This window comes from Castor canadensis, chromosome 13 (genome assembly GCF_047511655.1).
Source record: "Castor canadensis chromosome 13, mCasCan1.hap1v2, whole genome shotgun sequence".
Lineage (NCBI taxonomy): Eukaryota > Metazoa > Chordata > Mammalia > Rodentia > Castoridae > Castor > Castor canadensis.
In genome coordinates this window covers 36,252,197-36,273,264 of record NC_133398.1, presented here as the reverse complement: position 1 = coordinate 36,273,264, position 21,068 = coordinate 36,252,197, and the positions used below count along the sequence as shown (strand labels likewise).

General features: G+C 41.6%; 1 protein-coding gene across 6 annotated transcripts in view; it reads right to left on the bottom strand.

Annotated features, from left to right (window-relative positions):
• The window catches only part of Zbtb5 (zinc finger and BTB domain containing 5), a 33,828-nt gene extending 14,616 nt beyond the window's left edge, over positions 1 to 19,212 (bottom strand). The window contains exon 1 of one of the 6 annotated variants that reach the window (XM_020158177.2): positions 19,082 to 19,212. The gene's annotated coding sequence lies outside the window, so the exon portion shown is untranslated. The other 5 variants (XM_074051435.1, XM_074051437.1, XM_074051439.1 and 2 more) reach the window with 5 other exon arrangements.
• Positions 19,213 to 21,068: the final 1,856 nt, after the last annotated feature.

The window sequence follows — 21,068 nt, the reverse complement described above, 5'->3', positions numbered from 1 at the left end:
GAAATTTCACACACAATAAAAAAAAAAAAGAGGATTAACTAAGAGGCCTAACTCTGACTATAGAAAGACAAGAGACAGAAAACAGAAGGGTGAAATGATTTAAGAAATAACATAAGAAAAACTTCCAGAACTGAAGAATTTGCTCATGAAGACTAACATGTCCCCCCTACCCTCCGACCCAGTACTCAACAATATGAATGAACAAATGCCCCCACTGGGTTTATCATGGTGACATTCTACCTGGAATTTAATATACTGAGTTGGAGGTTCAAGACAGGGAGGTGAAGGATTTCAATAAATAAATAAATAAATAAAATTGACATTCAACTTTTTAAAAGCAGTACTGAATGCTAGATGATTTCTTCAAAATTTTCCAATAAAATTATTTTCAACATACATTTCCATTCAGCCAATAATTAATCAGTTATGATGGTAAACTAAAGCATTTTCAGATAACCAAGGACCCACAGGTTTACGTCCCACATGTCCTAGCTCAGGAAGCCACTAAAGCAGGCTGTGAATTGACCAAGGAAGGAAACTAAACATGTACAAAACAGGAGCACCACCACAGAGGGTAAAGTGTCTGAGGATGATGAAAAAGTTGAAGATGCAGGTAGTGGGCCTGGTGAGCAGCCAACTGAGATTGGAACAGAAAGATTGGGGGGGGCTCCTAAAAGGGGTGACACACACACACACACACACACACACCCCAACAACAAAAAAAAGAGGAACAGATTGATGGTTTAGAGTGTCAAGAATTTAGCAGTTTTTCTTAAGTTGATACAAGAAAGAGTAGGAAATACTCTGGAGTTAGTAGGTATAGGTAAGAACTTTCTCAATGAAACTCCAACAGCACAGCAACTAAGAGATAGCATAGATAAATGGGACTTCATAAAGCTAAAAAGCTTCTGTTCATCAAAAGAAATGGTCTCTAAACTGAAAAGAACACCCACAGAGTGGGAGAAAATATTTGCCAACTACACATCAGACAAAGGACTGATAACCAGAATATACAGGGAACTTAAAAAACTAAATTCTCCCAAAACTAATGAACCAATAAAGAAATGGACAAGTGAACTAAACAGAACTTTCTCAAAAGAAGAAATTCAAATGGCCAGAAAACACATGAAAAAATGCTCACCATCTCTAGCAATAAAGGAAATGCAAATTAAAACCACGCTAAGATTCCACCTCACCCCTGTTAGAATAGTCATCATCAGCAACACCACCAACAACAGGTGTTGGCGAGGATGCGGGGGAAAAAGGAACACTCTTACACTGTTGGTGGGAATGTAGACTAGTACAACCACTCTGGAAAAAAATTTGGAGGCTACTTAAAAAGCTGGACATCGATCTACCATTTGATCCAGCAATACCACTCTTGGGGATATACCCAAAAGACGTTACTCCAGAGGCACCTGCACATCCATGTTTATTGTGGCACTATTCACAATAGCCAGGTTATGGAAACAGCCAAGATGCCCCACCACTGACGAATGGATTAAGAAAATGTGGTATCTATACACAATGGAATTTTATGCAGCCATGAAGAAGAACGAAATGTTATCATTCGCTGGTAAATGGATGGAATTGGAGAACATCATTCTGAGTGAGGTTAGCCTGGCCCAAAAGACCAAAAATCGTATGTTCTCCCTCATATGTGGACATTAGATCAAGGGCAAACACAACAAGGGGACTGGACTATGAGCACATGATAAAAGCGAGAGCACACAAGGAAGGGGTGAAGATAGGTAAGACACCTCAAAAACTAGCTAGCATTTGTTGCCCTTAACGCAGAGAAACTAAAGCAGATACCTTAAAAGCAACTGAGGCCAATAGGAAAAGGGGAACAGGTACTAGAGAAAAGGTTAGATCAAAAAGAATTAACCTAGAAGGTAACACCCACACACAGGAAATCATTGTGAGTCAATGCCCTCTATAGCTATCCTTATCTCAACCAGCAAAAACCCTTGTTCTTTCCTATTATTGCTTATACTCTCTCTACAACAAAATTAGAAATAAGGGCAAAATAGTTTCTGCTGGGTATTGAGGAGGGGGGAGAGGGAGGGGGCGGAGTGGGTGGTAAGGGAGGGGGTGGGGGCAGGGGGGAGAAATGAACCAAGCCTTGTATGCACATATGAATAATAAAAGAAAAATGAAAAAAAAAAAAAGAATTTAGCAGTTTCATCAAAGTATGAAGATATCTCATTTTTAAAAAACAGAAAAACAAAATGAAGTCCTGATTAGCTCTAGGAAAAATAAGAGGTCATTTAATTGCAGCAAACTGTGGTTCATTTGTAGACAATATTTATATACTCATAATAACATGAATACTGAAGCTATTTGAGGTACTGGGATAGACAGGGAAGACAAATTTGCATGGGAGCGGGGAGAGGAGAAATGCCATAATAAAGCTAAACCTTCACCTTCCCTACTAGTTAAGAAATATGTGAGACATAGGTTATGCCAAAAAATAGTGAAATAAGCATGTCATTTAGAAATTCAGAAGTCAATGGCCCAGTCAAAGGGCTACCTCTGAGGAGTGTGTTTGGTGAGTAAAAGGATGGGACAGGAGACTGCTTTTTAATTATTTTTGTTTTTATTTTTTTAAGCTATAAGCCTTATGGGACTATGTGGTCTTAAAAACATAAGGGTTAGCTAGAGGCATGGTTCAAGCAGTAGTGTGCCTGCCTAGCAAGCAAGAAGCCTTGAGTTCAAACCCCAGCACCACCCAAAATAAACATGTATGATTAAAAATTTTAAAACATGGTATATCCTTGACAATCTAAAGGTATGTACCCTAAGATCTTTGCAAATCTCCAAATGTACAAATACTATTATGACATTTCACAAGAATTGCTGCAAACAAAAGGCAACATGGTGGATGTCAAACAACTCAGCAGGCTCAACCACTTGCTCTGGTGCTCTGGTCTCAGGGAACAAGCCAAATTTGTTCAGTATCATGGGAAATAACTGAAATGGCAAACTCTAGAGTCACAAAAACCAAAAGTCTACTGTGGCAACTTACTATACCATTTTGCTGTGCTAGAGTAGTAAAATAACTCAAAGCAGTAGCTACCTGTTAGCTGTATTCTTTTACCACCTATGGTTTGGTTTTTTTGTTTTTTAACCTTTGATGACTTTCCATCAACAAAATACATGAGCTATACACACTTCTCCACTGAGGATGTCTGTTCTTTGCTACCATGTGTGACAGAGCAGACATGCAAGGAGGCAGCCACACCTTGATTCCCTGCTGCTAGCAGCAGCAGGAAGCAGCACACACCGTCCTAGACCCCCATCTAACTCACCTCGGACCAAGAGTTCAAGGTGTTGGGAGATTAAACAAAACTAAATTACTGCTCAGAGCTTACAGGTTGGTAGGCCCTGCCAGGAAATAAGTGCCAACTTCCAAAGAGGTAGGTCTGAGGATATAGCTCGGTGGTAGAGCACTTGCCTCGCATGCTCAAGGCCCCGGGATCCTCAGCACACAAACAGCCAAGTGCGGTGCGAAGGATCACAGGTTCAAGGGCTACACAGGTAGACCCTCTCTCAAAAACACAAAAAACAAGCCAGGTGCCAATGTCTTAGGCCTGTAATCCTAGCTACTCGGGAGGCAGAGATCAGGATTGCGATTCAAACCAGCCCAGGCAAATAGTTCACAAAACCCTATCTCAAAAATACCTAACACAAAAAAGGGCTGGCAAAGTGGTTCAAGTGGTAAAGGACCTGCCTAGCAAGCATGAGTCCCTACGTTCAAACCCCAGTACCATCAAAAAAACAAACAAAAACAAACAAAAAAACCCAGCTAGGTGCCAGTGGCGCTTGGGAGGTTGTCATCATGAAGATCATGGTTTAAGGCCAGCCAGGGCAAATGGTTCCTGAGGCCCCCATCTCCAAAATAGTCAGTGCAAAATGGACTGAGCTGTGTGTGACTCAAGTGGTAGAGAGCCTGCTTTGCATGGGTGAAGCCCTGAGTTCAAACCCCAGTTCCACCAAAATCAAACAACCCCCCCTCCAAAGAGGTGGTTATTTTGTAGCACTAACAAGGAAGCATTCTGGTTTGAGGGATAAACTGAATTAAACAGGGAGTTCTAGTAGGCATTGTACAAACCTCAGAGTTGTACTAAAACTAAGAGACTGTATAGACTTGAGCCCTGTTAGAGGACAAACAGCAGCAGACACTCACTCATTGCTTTCTATTCTGCCCTAGAGAACTGAGCCAACAATGCTGCAGTGTCAGGGTAACAGTAATGAGGGTAGTGTGGTGGTAATGATAAAAGGAAGTAACGCTGTTACTCACAGGCCTTCTACCTGACTGTAGATCATTGTGCTCAGTGCTTTTTATTTACATTATTCCTAATCTTCAAAACCACCATGCCAGGAAGGAATCATTACTTCCCAAATAAACTATTTCAACCCAGTACTCTAATTTAAAAGGTTAATAGTATTTTGTTCAATGCGTTTCCTTTTCAACAAGTAGCAGTTATGAGAAAAAATTAGCTTACTTTTGAAAATGTCAGTTAAATCTTGAGTGTAAGAAAAAATCATCACCCTTTTCCACAAAAGATCATTTATTAAAATGTCAAACTCTTAAAAGTTCAATCCCTACTTTCTATTAAAAAAAATAAAAGTATAAGCTGGAGGTATGGCTCAAGTGTTAGAGCACCTACCTAGTAATAAGCATGAAGCCCTAAGTTCAAAGCCCAGTACCGCCAAAAAAAAAAGTATAAATAGCAAAGAAATTGTGGTCCCAAAGCATCATTTTGAGGAAATTTTCCCTTTGAGAAGAGGCTACTGAAGCAGCTAACAAAGACAAATGTTGAAATCAAATTGGAAGATAAACAGTGCATACAATCTTTTAACTTCCTATCAGCCCAACATCCTCAGCTCTACACTAGATCCCCCATCACAGTTCTTAAGATCAACTCAATTCTCCAGGCTCTTCTCAAACTCTTCAGGGATCCTGAAACTTTTGCCAGGTCTTGTTGGCAGGCTATCGTCAGAACAGTACAAAGTCTAAGGATTCCTTTTCTCTTAAGGGGCTAGTAGTTCAGAAACTAACATGGTGACATTAGAGTCAATCAAAATATTTTCTAAGTAAATAACTTGTGTATCTCCATTTGGAGATACTCCAAACTTATTTCTCTTTATTGGCAAGCTCCTTTCATCCCAATACAATGTAATCATTCAATTTATTATAATTTGGATTGGCAATAGAAATCAAATCCACTAAAGGATCAAAACTAATCTTAGGGGCTGGTGGTGTGGCTCATCAAATGGTAGAGCACCTGCCTAGGAAGTGTGAGGTTCTGAGTTCAAACCCCAGTACTGCAAAAACAAACAAAAAAACCCAACTAATCTTAGCCAGAAACTGGCCAATTAGATTATTCAATTTTCTCTCTCTCCTATATCAAGAATGTCAAAGGGCTGGAGGGATGGATCAAGTGTACTGTGCTTGCCTAGCAAGCACAAGGTCCTGAGTTTAAGTCAGAATCCTTAATTAAATATAACAAAGTCCACTTAAGCAGACTTAAGGAGAAAGGGATTTGTGATTAAAGCATGTTAGGAAGCTCACAAAAATTCCAGAAACTATAGTTGGATGCCTCAGAGCCAGAAATTAACACCCAACCACACTGTGGAACCATTCTATCACCTTCTGCTTTGTATGGACCCTGCCCCAGGTCAACTACTCACAAGAATAACTGCTCTTGCACCTTCTAAACCAGCATTGTCCAATGGAACTATGAACTCTCCAATAGAAATGTTCTGTTGTTATGTTATGTACTGCTCACATGTGGCTAATATAACTAAGAAGCTAAATTTCTAATTTGATTTTAATGGCTATGGTTTTGGGCCACATACTTCTAAATGCTCAATATTCACAATACTTACATCTGCATCCAAACTCAACTCAGGGACATATGACCAAGGGAACTTAGTTCTTACGTAGGTTATAATAACCTGTATAAATACCTGCACTGTAATAACTATGATTCTTCCTTGCGAAAGAATGACTCACAATTTGCAGGCTACCCAGTAAAGGAAGGGTTATTCAAAAGATTCTGGGCAGCTACAAAGACAAATGTCTACTACAGCACCCTTCTGAAAACTATAGAGTCCCTTTACATATATGTAAGTACAGATTACTTTGGAAATGCATACTTTTTTTGGGTAAGAGATGATTATTCTGGAATGAAATACACCAAAACAAGAGAAGGACAGAAGAGTTGGTGTTATACTGTACAGGTAGGTGTGCAGGCAGTGTAGAAACTTCAATGAGTCTTTATTGAGCCCTAAGTCCTCTGCCAATGGCTATAATAAGGAATAGAGTGAATTTAAACAACAGCAGCAACATAACTCTAAAGAACTGAGGAAATGTTAAAGATATTTCTTATTTTAAAAACACGATTACATGTAAAGATAACATTTTAATGAAAAATAACTAGTTTTTAAAAAGAAAGGCACTGTTTTACATTTTTGCAATAATAAAAACAAGTGGGCTCTCATACTTGATTCTGCAGTATCACACATCATATGTGTGATGTGTACGGTAGTGCAGTGGACAACTCCACTGCACACTCATGAAAGAATGAGTTAAAAAAAGCAAGTAAGTCTTCAAATCATGAAAAACTTCTATCACAGAACCTTTAAAAAGTTCCAATAAAGGGACACAGGTCCCAGGACCATATTTTAAGCACTCTTGATCAAACAAAAACTCTAATTATATTAGGAAGATGGAGAAATAAAGTATACACATTAAAATGTACACAAAACTGGCAGAATTATGAAGAAAAATTAACAAATTCATGGAGAACAAAAGTCTCACCATAACCAAGATTCCTCCTGGAATCAACAGATACCATCCAAAGTGAAAAATTAAGGATTAGCTCCAGGTATGTTATTAAATATGCATATGCAATACCAAAAGAATTAACTAAGGGTTAAAAGTGATAACTTTGGAGGAAAAAAATCTTGGGGATGGAGAGACCAAGACCTAGTGCTTGTTTTAACACATAGAACAACTGATTCTTTAAGCAATGTGCACTTAGCAAACTACATATACTTCTGGTTTTAAAAAACAATTTAAAAGACAGAGGAGATCCTGAATACATTGGGAAGCACCAGTCACTAGCATACAATTGGCCGTTTTGTCGCTCTCTGGCTCTGTTTTACCTCTTTACCCTTTTTTTTTTCCCCCTTTCTTCTGAGATAGTTGCATGCTGGAATGGGAGCAACAGCTCATGGGAAGCAGACTGCTCCCCTCTCAAGTGATGACAGTGAATCATAACTGAGATAATGATCAATCAGACCACTGGTTTGACCAAGATTACCTGCTCTGTCAGCTGTGCATACCTCAACCATCTCCTTTGTTTCCCTCTCCTATAAAATCTCAATATTCCTATCAGTCCCTCCCTATCAGTCTCAAAGTTCCTGTCAGACCTAGGGTCACTGAACCCCTTTATCTGTTCTTCCCAATGTAGCCACATTGATTAAGACTCCTCTCCTCTGTTCTTCACCACTGCTTGTCAATTTGGTTAGTGTATTGGGACAGGTGGCAAAGCCTAATCCATTTGGACACCTAGAGTCAGGGCTTTTGCCCAAACTCCAGAAACAAATACACTACACACACACACACACGAAAATGCTATAAAATAATTACCCTCTCATAAGACATCAGTACCAAATAGGAAATATCTATTAAATTTTATGGGAAAGATAATCTTATATCATTTGAACCACTTTGTGATGGAAAGCTTCCTATGATACAATATTCAAATAAACAGCTATTGTATCATCTATCAAGCAAGGCAATGAAACAATATATACTGACCGATTTTTCTGAATGGATAGGAAGGACTCATGCACAGCGAAGGACCACCTATTGCTGTGATTGCAGACTGACTTTAAGGAAGTCACACCTGCACTGAAGATCCTGCAGACTGATGAACACTAGAACACCATGACTGTGGAGAGATGGATTGCTATGGATGGAAAGCCAGAATTATTTTGGGCTATCTTTAGTCCCATTTAACAGCCATCTACTACCATCTTCTGTATCTGATCTAACATCCTGTGACTGACTACTGGATAAAACTTTTGGAGTGTATTAGCTAAACTTAGCAGACCTCCACCTTCCACCAACCCCAAAGGTAAGAATGTCACAACATATGAAACCTATAGAAGAGTTTCTTGCTCTGCAGTAGCCTGCTTACCCGATGCCCCCATGATGTGTTAGGCAAATGCATTTATCGATGGCTGTCTTTGGTTCTGTGATTATAAAAGTTCATGTAACCTCTTCCATAGAAGAGCATGCTACTCAGGGTAAACTGAATCTGTGTTCTTGGTCCTTGGTCACTCATATTTGGCTCAGAATAAATCATCTCTTATTCCCTTTGGAGCAAGAGTTGTGTTTTGCACTGACACAAGCATAACTCAATTAAGGTAAAAATGGAGCTATGAGTTAAACCAAACAAAAAAATGCAGCTAAGGCACTAATGTCATTTCTAATATATGTTTTGGCCATCCCAAAGTGCCAAAAGTCAATATCCCAGATACGAGTTGGAAATAGCAATGTAATACTATAATTCCCAAAAGTAATTCCAGTAACTATGAGTACGAAGAAAGCTTAGATTTATGTTCTCTTAGTCTGAGCTCCCCAGAAGCAGAACATGTGAGAAGGATTCAAAGTGCAAGTGTTTATTAAGAAGGTGCTCTCAGGAGAAACAGACAGCAGGAGAGAAGTAGCAGCAGTCAGGCAAGGGTGCAATTATGGGAGAAATCCAGCCTTAGCCTGATCTAACAGAGAAGCTCTGGAGTATAAATAAAGCCTGTTAGTTTGAGTACCTCAAGGCAAAGGCACTGGTCTTTCATGGCCCTGCATCAGTCAACAGCTCTGAGCCTCCCCAGAGGCTGGCACGTCCAGCTCTCTGGGCCCATGCACTGAGTGAAGCCAGTCACCCAAAAGCAGTCCTTGAAAATAAAAAATTCAAGTCATTAGAAGCAAAAGTACACAGAAACTGCAGAAGAGTACACAGAACCAGTAAAAGGGATCAAGAGGATCTAGTTGGAGTCCAACAGTACCTGCTGCTACATACGTTTGGTGACATCAAAGAATAAAGTGATATGTATCCATGCAGATCAATAAATGCTACCATTAAGAAAGGATATTTCTGTGTGTTTATATAACATATGTTGTATCTTCAATCTCCCATCCCTGACGCATAACCATTAGGTGAACAAAAAACATCTCAATTTCAACAACAAAAACAAAAACAAATCACAATTTCTTTGATTCTAAGATGCCACTTAGTGTGAAGAGGCCCACTGTAGTAAAAGTTAGTAAATATTGTTTTAACAAAGCCAGTGGCCAGTGGCTCATGCCTATATTCCTAGCTACTTGGGAGGCTCAGGATTGTGATTTGAAGTCAGTCTGGGCAAATAGTTTGCGAGGCCCCATCTCCACAAAATAACCAAGATAAAATGGACTGGAGGTGTGGCTCAAGCAGTAGAGTGCCTGCCTAGCTAGCACTAGGCCCTGAGTTCAAACCCCATTACCCCAGAATGGGAGGTTGTTATGAGGAAGGAAGAATGCTGGAATGATACACTAGGCAATAAAATGATCTCCAAGAAAAGCAATTTCCTCTGAGGCAGTACCCAGTAGAAATAAATGCCCAAGGACAGCAGACTGGACATTACTGAGCCGATAATCCCTTTTCAACCTCAGGCTTTTTTTAGAAAAATTCAAACCCTATCAATACGGGGCAGATCCTCAAAAAATAACTGAATTATTTACCATCGCTTTTACTTCCCACTGTCCTGCCTGAGCAGATGTACAAACACTATTGAGTATCTTGCTCATGGCCGATGAGTGTCAACTTATGATAGACAAGGCAAAAGATCGGCATAATGCCTCTATAATGACCATCCTAACTAGGCCCCCTACCTAATGAGGCCATAACAATGGTGGAACCAGAATGGGGTCCAAATATAGATGTAGGAAATGCCAGGAGGTACATCCTTGCAGGACTCCTCAAGAAAGTAAACAAGCAGGTAGGAGCCTTAATAAGATCCAAAAGGTTAATGAGAACCCACTGCATTTTTAGAATGGGTTTATCAGGCCTACAGGAAACACAGATACTCTGACTCAGAGGCCCCTGAAAACCTACATACGGTTAATATGACTTTTATTGGCCAGTGCTCCTGACGTCAGGAGGAAATTAGAATGGGTAGAGCAAGCAACTGGAATGAATCCCTCACAGCTTGTTGACACTGCTTATAAGGTTTATAATGCTAGGGAGGAACGGAAGTCAAAACCAATTTGTGTCCTTTATGTAGCCCCAAAGAAAGGGGGTTCCCAAGAGAAAAAAGGAAGATGGCAAGGACCAATCCAAGCTGGGCCCTTATCACTTTGCCACCTTGTTTTTCAGTTCAAAATCTCTGGGGGTGAACTGACCTAGAACTTCCTAGCTCAGCTTGAGTGAAAGAAGGTTATCAATACCCTAGTTATATTCCTAGTGCAAATTCAAGATGCTTTTTCTACTAAAACAGCTTATTAAGGACAGGAACTATATTCCACCCCACCCTAACCCCATAATTTCTGGTATACAGCTCAGTAAATTATTTATTGAATGAAACTTGACTGTATCTAGATGAACTATAACACCATAATTACCCAACCATCACTTTTCCTTTGAATCTTAAACTAACTCTGAAATCAGCCAGAAACCAAGGGAAAAAAAGGTCTCCATACCCTAAATAAAGATGGAAGCCTGTGTATGGAAGATTTCCTCACAAGAAAGTCCCTCAAGACCTCACACGGCCATTTACTTTAAATAAATAAAACTCAAGTCTTTCTAGTTCCCTTATTTAAGATGAGCAACAGCAATTCTAGAATGAGGGTGAGGGGTGGTTGCTAAGTGAGGTATGCTGACAGCTGCAGAAAGAAACAGCTGACCCATTCAGGGAGAAAAGAGGCCCAGCAGTTTGGAGCCATGGAGTGCAGGGGCTATATAGCTCTAGAGATGTCAACAGCCCACAAAGGTACTTGCATATTGTTACGTAAATTCATCCAGCTAATGTTTTGAGGTGTTCCTTTTCTCAAGGTCAAGTGCTGTGCTTCATAGATGTGTATGGCACACATTAACAATCACAGGTGATTAGTGGAAATAAGATAAATAAACGACCATAGTGGAGTGTAGAAAGCATTGTGTAACAGGTGAAATACAATCAGTGTTCGGAAAAGGCTCATTTGATGGTGGCACTGACAATAAACTAGGTCTTGGTTTGGATTTGGACAAAACAGGTATAAAGTACATTCTAGACAGAGATTGGAGTCCAGCACTGGTGACTCATGCCTGAAATCCTAGCCACTTGGGAAGGTGAGTTCAGGAGAATCAGCTCCAGGCCAGCCCAGGCAAATAGTTTGTGAGACCCCTTCCCCCCCAAAAAAATAACCAGAGTAAAATGAACTGGAGGTGTGGCTTAAGCCATAGAGTGCTTGTTTTATAAAGCGCAAAGCCCCCAGTTCAAACCCTGGTTCCATCAAAAGAAAAAAAACATTAGGAGGGGTGGGAAGTAAGGGAAACAATGTATCCAGTTTGACTGGAAAGTAGGAAAGGCCAGAAAGGTAGGGTTTGGACAGTGAATGCTCATTAGTGATGCTAATGACTATGACATTCTCCAGAAAGGTTAACTGTGAAACACACTATTTTGAGCTAAAGACTACCATCACTTTTTGAGTGGTATCTGAAACCAAGGTCTGGGCAGTAAGAGTGCTCAGGGTGGCACTGTTTTAGATTCTTAAACAACTCTCTTTAATGTCTTACTTGAACACACTTTGGGTTCTTATGCCTACTCTTGCATTTAATATATTATGATATACTATTTTTATTTCATAAAAGCATTTAAAATTTTTAACGTTTAATAAGCACAGTATCAACCAGTGTTCTTGGTTGCAGCAACAGAATCTAATTCTAGTTAACTCAAGCATAAAAATAACTTACTATTTATTGGTTTGAGCACAGAACTGATGGGAAGACTGGGCACTGGAGAGTGAGCTGGACAGAAACTAAGCAAGAAAGTAGAAATAATCTGGCCACCATGCCATCTCTGATGTCTGTCTGGACACAGCCACTACTACAAGAATGCTAACTCCACTGGGGAGACCTAAACTCCTTTCCCTTGGTTGTCGTTATGTCTCAGCTCTGGAGTACACTTTCAAACACTGTGTGATAAAAGTGAAATGGGAAGTATGCCTGAAGTTAAGTGTGCTAATAAAATACAATGCTGCCTCAAGGAAAAGTACTTGTGCAATGTTGAAGTTGTGAACTGAACTAATTGCTTTTTTCATGGAATACCATTATTACTTGAAAGAACGAAGTATAACATACTGTTATTTAAACTGGAGTACTGGGAGTGCATTTTCTTGAAAGTGAATGACGTGATTTTTAAGGAAAACAACCTTGTTTGTTGCCAATGATAAAATTTAACCTTTTAGGAGAAAAACAGAATTCTGGAAAATTTATCCATCACTGTGACACTAACATCTTTCCAACGTTCAAAACACTTCTGATGAAATGACTGGTGATACTAATGAAGTGTGATTTTTAAAATATTGTGTAATAATATAAAAATAAATGCCATTTGTTTTCTTTTTTGCAGTACTGGGGTTTGAACTCAGGGCCTCACACTTGCCAGGCAAGCACTCTACCATTTGAGCCACTTTGCCAGACCTGTTTTTTTTTTTGTGCAGAATATTTTCAAGATAGGGTCTGGCAAACTATTTGCTCTGGCTGGCTTTGAACCTCGATCCTTCTGATCTCCACCTCCTGAGTAGCTAGGATTATAGGTTTGAGCTATCAGCATTGGCTGCCATTTGCTTTTCTTAATTTTTTGTTTTAGAGAGGTTTTTTCCATAAATGATATTTATACTCAGTATATTTACTATTTTTAATACTTAAATTTTTTTTCGATTTTAATTTCCAAGATGTTAAATACTGATAAATATAACTCACAAAAAAGCTCTTTGACATCATCAGTAAATTGTAAATGTGGAAAGGAATCTTAAGGCCAAAAGTCTGAAAGCTACCAATGTAGGTTAACTTTCGCATGGAACTTAATCTTTCCATGTGCATGGAAAAAATCATGCACATGGAGTCTCATTCTTCAAAAATACAAGATAAATGTGATCTAAATACAAAGACAGCCTTCAACTTATACATACGCTGTGTTACTCAAGTTTATGAATAAATTGCCTAGTATTTCCCCATTTACAGTATTACCTTCCAGGATCACTCACAAGTCTCCCGTTAGTCTGTTACTGGGGTAGCAAACTGTCGAAGTCCTATGCAGTGTTAATATTAGTTACAACTTACCACTATGTTTCTATTGGTCAGGTGATGAAGAGGGAGCACACAGGCCTGAATACCTACTAAAAGCCAGTTCTGGAAGCACTTCACATATAGTATCTCCTGTGGATGACTGTCAAGCAATGACCACCTAACCACATACAGAGCCAACATTATCCAACTAGTATAGTAAGGGAAGGAGAGGAGATATGAACCCAGGTCTAATTACAAAACCTCATTTGCTGTAAGGGGGGGGCAACCTCAACAAGACCCCCAGGCAGGTGGCTGAGCACAGAATACTCAGAGGGGAGACAATATAAAGTCATGAAGATTGGGGGATCAGAGACCAAAAAAGCAGGGTCAAGGCTTCGACAATAGAGTGGAAAGAGACAGATGTGTAAAATGACAGAGAAGAGAGTGAAAATTAGAGCAAGGGATCTGGATGAGGTAGCAGGAGGGATTTTCATTTTTCCTTCTTTTATTCAAATCCTCCCTTGCTGCTAATGCCATAGGCTACCACCACAGACCATGCTGCTGAGCCTTTGTCACTGCTGAAAGACTTCAGTTTGAAGGTCAGAGGATGCAAGACAGCTTTGTCTTCTCCTCCCACAGCCCCCTGCCATTGGCTCCTTTCCAGCCCTGCTTTCCATCAGGCTGCTGCCAACAAAAAACAGCCATCAACCCATCAACCGGGTGCCAGTGGCTCATGCCTGTAATCCTACTTACTACTCAGGAGGCAGACATCAGGAAGACTGCCGTTCCAAGCCAGTCCAGGCAATAATTCACAAGATCCTATCTTGGAAAAATCCTTCACAAAATAGGGTTGGTAGAGTGGCTCAAGGTGTAGACCCTGAGTTCAAGCACCAGTACCGCAAAAAAAAAGGAAGGAAAGAAGGAAGGAAGGAGGGAGGAAGGGAGGGAGGGAGGAAGGAAGGAAGAGAAAAGAAAGAAAAAATCAGCCATCACAACTTTGAGAACTGAATGATAAAACTGGCTACATGGTCTCTTATTTCAAGAGGAAAATCCTGATCTGCCCAACCCTGTCAGGGTGGTCCACCAGTGAAGTAGTGTCTTAAAGACCTGCTAGTCAGTTACATGACAGAGGCTGGAAGGACTACCTTTAAACTTCAAAATAAACGAAGGCCAATTTTGCTGCCTTATTCTGGTTAGAATTTTACACTGGTACTATAGGTAGTACCTAGAAATTTCCCATCTTGGGTACTATTTGTCCAAAAATTTAAATGAATAAATAAATAGCCAGCTAGCTATTTAGACAGGAGACCATCTCTAATCAGTTAAAACTCTAAAGATTGGACTGGGGATATAACTCAGTGGTAGAGTTCAGAGTATATAGCAAGTACAAGGCCTAGGGTTCCATCCCCAACACCAGAGGGGAGGAAAAAAACTCCAAAGATCATACAATCTTTACAAACATATCCAAAAGTCTAGATGGGGCTGAGAGTGTGGCTCAGTAATGAGTGCTTGCCTACCATGTGTGAGGCCTGGGTTCAATCTCCAGCACAAGAACCGTCCCCCAACAACAACAACAACAAAAAACCCACAAAAGTCTTTAAAACCCACCATTAATATTTCCTTTTAGCTGCTAATATGTCTAAGATTACATCTATTTTAATAAGTTTAAAAAGTCTAAATATATTTTTCCTGTATTAGAAAATGATACCCACCACTATTCCAGTTACCCCTTCTAAAACCTTCTCAACAATTCTAAAAAATAGCTTTCACTGCCCTTTATCCCTGACAGATCAAGAAATATATTTCTTTATGGAAAAACCTAAACTTCAATTAAGAAGCCATGCCAAAGCATGGAGCACTGTTACTGATGGTGCTGAAGGAGAGCCCAATCACTGGCCTGACTCCATCTTGTCTCTCTCTGGCTCTATTTTACTTCTTTAACTTTTCCCTCCTGAGTCACTCTCCTGCAGTTACCTTTGATTCCAGGAACAACCGGACTGATCAATAAATACCTTTATGACAAGGGACTAAAACTAACCCCAAGCAAGGGCAAGCCTGGAAGAACTTATCACCCCATGTAAGATCACCCCAAAATGGGACAATTATTCCTTGATGGGAACTGAGGCTACACCCCAGAAAAGGAGTAGTCATCTCAAGTGATGACAGGGATAACAGCATCTCCAGAACCAGCTCACAGAACCAGAACTGAGACAATGATCAATCAGACCACTGGTCTGACTAGGAGTACCTGCTCTGTCAGTTATGTAAACCTACAACCTCTGCCTGTTTCCCGTTCCAATAAATTCTCTTTGTTCTTTCCTTCACATTCCCCAATGTGATCACATTGATTACAGGTCTTCTCCACCCGTCACCACTGCTCATTTCTTGGATTCATTGATGGGTGACAGAGGGTAGTTCACTGGGACTCCCAAAGCAGGGGCTTTGGCCTTAAACTCCAGGAACAGTGCCTTACCAGTAGGTAAGATTTTTTAAAAATGGATTTAATCTAATTCTTAGACTAAATTTATTTTCAAAGCAGTATAGCCCTTCCCCTCTAAATCCTTTATCAAGTCAATAGTGTTCAATAAGTGACCGACACGTGACCTGCTATGTTGCTTTTTACCATCTATTCAAAATAAAATGCAATGTACATGACCAGATGTGTTCAGATTTTTACAGCATTTCTGGGTTCCTCTCACAATGGAACCTCCGCAAACAGTGGTTTCTTTTCCCAGTCCTTCTTCCTCAAATTTCCTTTGTAGTAGAGATTAAAACAGATGGACTATAAGGTAAAAGCCTTGCATCTTTTTAAAGGAAGACGGTTGAGTGGATTTCAAATTATAACTGACTAATTAAGATGTACTGGAAAATCAATTACACCATGTTAATAATAGCATGTACAGGGAAAAAATGGAGCAATTCACTCTCATTTTAAATTTTAGAAGTTGGAAATAAAGCATTTGTAAACCTATGTTACCAAGTATAATTTCCCAGAAGCACACCCACCACCTAATCGCCCTTTAAATTTTGTAAAACATTTTGTTAATTTCCATTTATTTAAGGAAAAAAAAATTACTCCCAAGGAGCTTCTTTCAATAATGAACTTTCTTAAGAACACAAAGGCAAATTTGGAAAATTCAGATTACAATTACAGTGAATTTATAAGGTATAAAATGTCTTAATTGTACCGTATTTCATTAAATCTAAAATGCCAGTAATTATAAACAGCATTATTTCATGTAATATCAGGAAAGAAAAAAAGCTTATGTTTTGTTTTTTTGAGACAAAGTCTGGCCATGTAGCCCAGGCTGGCCTCCTGCCTCAGCTTCCCCAGTGCTGAGATTATAGGCATGAAATACTATGCCCAGCTAAATGCTCTCAATTAAGTTCTAACGTGGTGCTTACTTATGCCACCCTGTCTTCCAACAAAGAAAAATTTGAACAAAATGTGTTTTAGAATCTAGGAAACAGTAGAACCATGAACATATCATTCAAGTATGTTAGAAGATGAAAAAGGAAAATTACAGATAAAATAAATTTTGATACTAAGAATTTATCCATATTTACTATATTACAATAAAGTCATTACTTCAACACAATTCCTGATCTGTTTAAGCTGACAAGAAAATAAAAGCTTTTTAGCAACATACATAGAATAAAAAGGAAAGGCACCCTGAAAACTGGATCTTGAGATTAAAAGCACTATTCAGTGATGAAAACAACTGTAAGGAGCAAGAGTTCACTCAGAAAACAGCTGGTCTTTCAGCATGAGAAGTTCACTTCATACTTAGACAAAAGGTGCAGTGTAGTGTTACATTCCATCCCACCTGCTACAGTAACAAAAATTGCCTCTGCTACTCACATCCATATTTGAGAAATGGTAAGGACAATAAAAGAAAAATCACATGCTCAGAACTGTCGGGGGGGGGGGGGAGGATTTACAATCAATTTACACTTTAAAACAATAAAATAAAAGTTGAAAGCTAACATGGACTCAATCAGTACCTTGGGTTCCTTTTCCCCTTTCCAGGGAGAATTTGAGGTACGCTCAAGATTCTGTGTCAGGGCTACAGCAAGTTTTGCCACTCTCACTGAACCCAAATATTTTTAAGTCTCCAACAGGACATAATTAATACTAAATACTTTAAATAACAAAGCATTTACATGAGTTTTGAGGCAAGTGATTTTTAAAAATCCTTTCAGTTGTTTTGACAGTCATGGGACAGTCTCTTTTGAGGGCACTGTTTAGGAAAAACATCCCCACCTATAAAATGCTTTTCCTCCAGATCTCAATCACATGCAAAATTTTACTAGAGACACACCAAGTAACCAGAATTCAGCTTGCCAGCATTGCCAGCTAACTGAAAGTTATGTTTTGAAACAGCTTTTAGGGAAAAAAACCAAATCTCCAAAAACCAAACTGACTTCAGGACTCTTCAAAAAGTCCTGTCTATTTGTTAATCTTACCTGGCAAGTCACTAAACTAGCTGAGGTGACCAGGTCAGTCTTAAGTTTGCTGAAATTTCCAGAAGGGTTAAAGCAAACAGTGGAAGGTTTTCCTTTGGCTTAGGGGATTTTCTTGGACATTCTTTCTCCTCCGCCCATCCGGTCACTTCCCTCTCCACTCTTATAGCTTACTGCCAACCGTCTTCACCAAAAATCACAAGCCTTTAGCAAAGGAAAAGCAACATCTCCAGAAAAACCACGAGGCACCAGCCCACCTTTTAAAACGATCTAAGGCCCAACATCCCACGCTGACTGAGGCACAGCATTCTCTTCAACCTCTAAAAATCCAAATGTGCGTGACATCTTCTACTTAATCCAACTCAAAAAAATATACGAACCTATTCTGGAAATACCTTGTTTAAATTCTTGAAGGTGGAACGTCTCTTCTATTAATTCAAGTTAGCGAGAATCAGAGCACACTACTTTAGGAATTCAGATTTTTTTGTCTGTATCTAAATTTTTTTCTCTCCAAATTCAATATTTAAAATTTGCCTTCAGGAATTAGCCTCTACAGTGTTCTCCAGCATGCAGACTTTTTTGTGGGGGGTGCGAGCGGGGAGCTTAGGCAAGCCTAATCTTCAATCCCCCTTAAGTCACTGTCTTCTACTGGTGTTTATGTACAAATCTGTGCTCCAAAGGGGGAGAAGACGGGATGGCTGTCGTTTACCACCGCGTCGCCCACAGCTCCTGGCACGCAGCCTGGAAGTAGTGGGCATCCAAAAAACGCCTATTGAACACTTGGGTCTCCTCACAAGTTGGGACATTCCAAAACTGATTCCCCCGCTGCAGGGTCGGCCGCCGGCTCCCGAACGCAGACCGCCCGTGGCCTGACTCCGATGAAATGAAACCGGGATGGGGGCCACAGAGCCCCCCGACTCCATCCCGCGGGGCGACAGATCCTCTCTCCACCCCGCCAGGATGTAGGTCCCCAGGCCTTTCCCACGCCATCCCGGGAAGCAGCGTCTCCAGGCGGAGATCCGCAGGGGCACCAGCCCCCACCCCGCCCCTCAGACAGCCAGCCAGGCGACGGGACACGGGGGACGCCTGCGCAGAAGGACCCGTCTCCCACCCGCCTGGCCCCTGGGATCGCAAGGGTAACAATACCCCCTCGGAAAGACAGGCAGGATAGGCGAGGGGAACCGGACGTGTCTGCGCGCTCCCCGATGCCCCGGCGCGCCCCCGGTGCTCAACCGTCTCCTCGTGAGCGCGCCGCGCGCGCACGTTATCGCGGCTAGCTGACAGGATCGTCTCACCTGAGTCGGGCTCCGCCCCCCTTCTCCTCGCTGGAGGAGGCGGTGACCCTTCTCCGATCGGACCTGACACGGTCGGAGGAGGCGGGAACGTCCAGACTGGCGCCTCAGTGATGGGACTTCCTCCCTCTTCCGCCCGCCCCCTACCCCCCGCCCACCCCTCCTCTTGTCTCCCAGCTCCTTCAGCCGGTTCGAAGAAGCTCTCTGTGAACACGGCGGCGGTAGCCGCCGACAGTAAACGGAAGTGACGCAATGCAAGTCGCCTACCCTGCTTCATACCTCCTTCCCCAGAAAAGGCTGCCAACCAATCCGCAGGGAGGAGGGCGGGGTCTGAGAGGGAGCGCAACCAGCTGCACCCCAAACCGGAGGAATTTGCCCGGCCTCCTGAGAAACTGACCAATCCACTGCCTGAGGAGCCTGGTTGTGTTTACTACCGACCGAATCCGTGGGCTCTCTGACCAATCATCGCTTGCCTTACAACACGTAACTCTGCTATCAAATGCTTTTTAAGGCGGGACTTATCACTAAACAACTCAAGGTTTGGACTACAGAAAAGCGACTGCAAGCTGCAGCCAATCAAAAGCTGTTGTGGTTTTCCGCCTAGTTACGTCAATCACAATCATACTGCTTGGGAGGTCTGGGCGGTCTCGTAGGATAGGGCGTCCGATCATTGGCTGGTCCGGAAGGATTGCCCCACCCTCCCGGCGCTAGCCCTGTGGTGACCTGGGTCTCTCTTTGAAGTGTGCTCGCATCGCTGAGTCCGAACACGATGGGAGTGGGACTTTGGAAATGATAAAGTGAAATTCCAACAAGCTTTTTAGGCTGAATTAAGCCGGAATCCAGGCTTACAACGCTAAATTTTAAAAAATGCCTCCATCTGATGGCAGTGAGGTGGGACCCCGCCTAGGTGCAGTCTGGGTGTCGCGCGGCGCGTCCGCCAACGCCGGCGCCTGGGGAGCTGGCCCGGCCGGGTCCCGACTGCGGAGTCCAACTCTTGGCCCGCGTTCCGTGCCGCAGGTTATGTCAGCCTGTTGTCTCCGAAACCAAGTTTATAATCACCATCCACCGCCACCCCCCCAAAATTGGCAGTGATAACCTGTGCTCCCCGCGAGGGCGCAAACGTGGAAGGGGCGCGGACTTGTGCACCTGGCTCCCAGGTGCACACGCGGATGGAGGGCCCCAGCTCTGACCCGGAACCCCTCCTTCCTCGGGGTGAAACGGGGGTACGGGGGAGGCAGCCTTAGGGGCTCGGGAGAGAGGTGGGCCCCAAGTGGCTGAGCCAGCGGGGTGACCGGGGGCCCCTGCGTCTTCAGATCTTAATACGTGTTAAGTATCAAAGTATCAATAAGGTACTTTCTCAAACTAGATACAAATTGTAGACTTTACAAGGGGAGAGAATATTGCAAGAGAAGTGCTGAAAAAATTAAGGCAGACTTAAACCTAACAATTACAAAAGTACTTCATAACTTTATTTAAAATAATTTTAGTACTTTTGTTACTGGAATTCAAGGGCAGAGGCCCTTGAAGGCAGGGACATCCCAACAGATCGGTGCGGCACCTAGCCCCAAAATCAAATGGAAAAGTAATGATGGAAAGAAAGGAAAAGAATTAAATCAATGGGAGATTTTGGGAAGAGGGAGGAGATCAAATATCTCAGCTTATCTTTGCGGTACTGAGGTCCTGACACCCTTTAGCAGAAGAGTTGGAGTAGAGGATAAGAAGTAGGCAAAATTAAGAAGTCTAGCCAAATTGTGGTGTGGTTGATCGTTGTCTTAGTTCTAGTTCTGCAAGGTGGCTCCTGATAAGTCCTTATCATCTGAGTGGATAATGGGGTTCCCAGGAGATGATTGCTCTTGCTTGGGGGTGCAACTTCATGATGTAGTTCCCATCATGGGGTAATTGCTCCCACTGAGGAGGGCGATCTGTCTGTGAGAGTCCATGTTAATGGAATCCAGAGTGATCGCAGATTTAGGACAATAACTAGTGACAC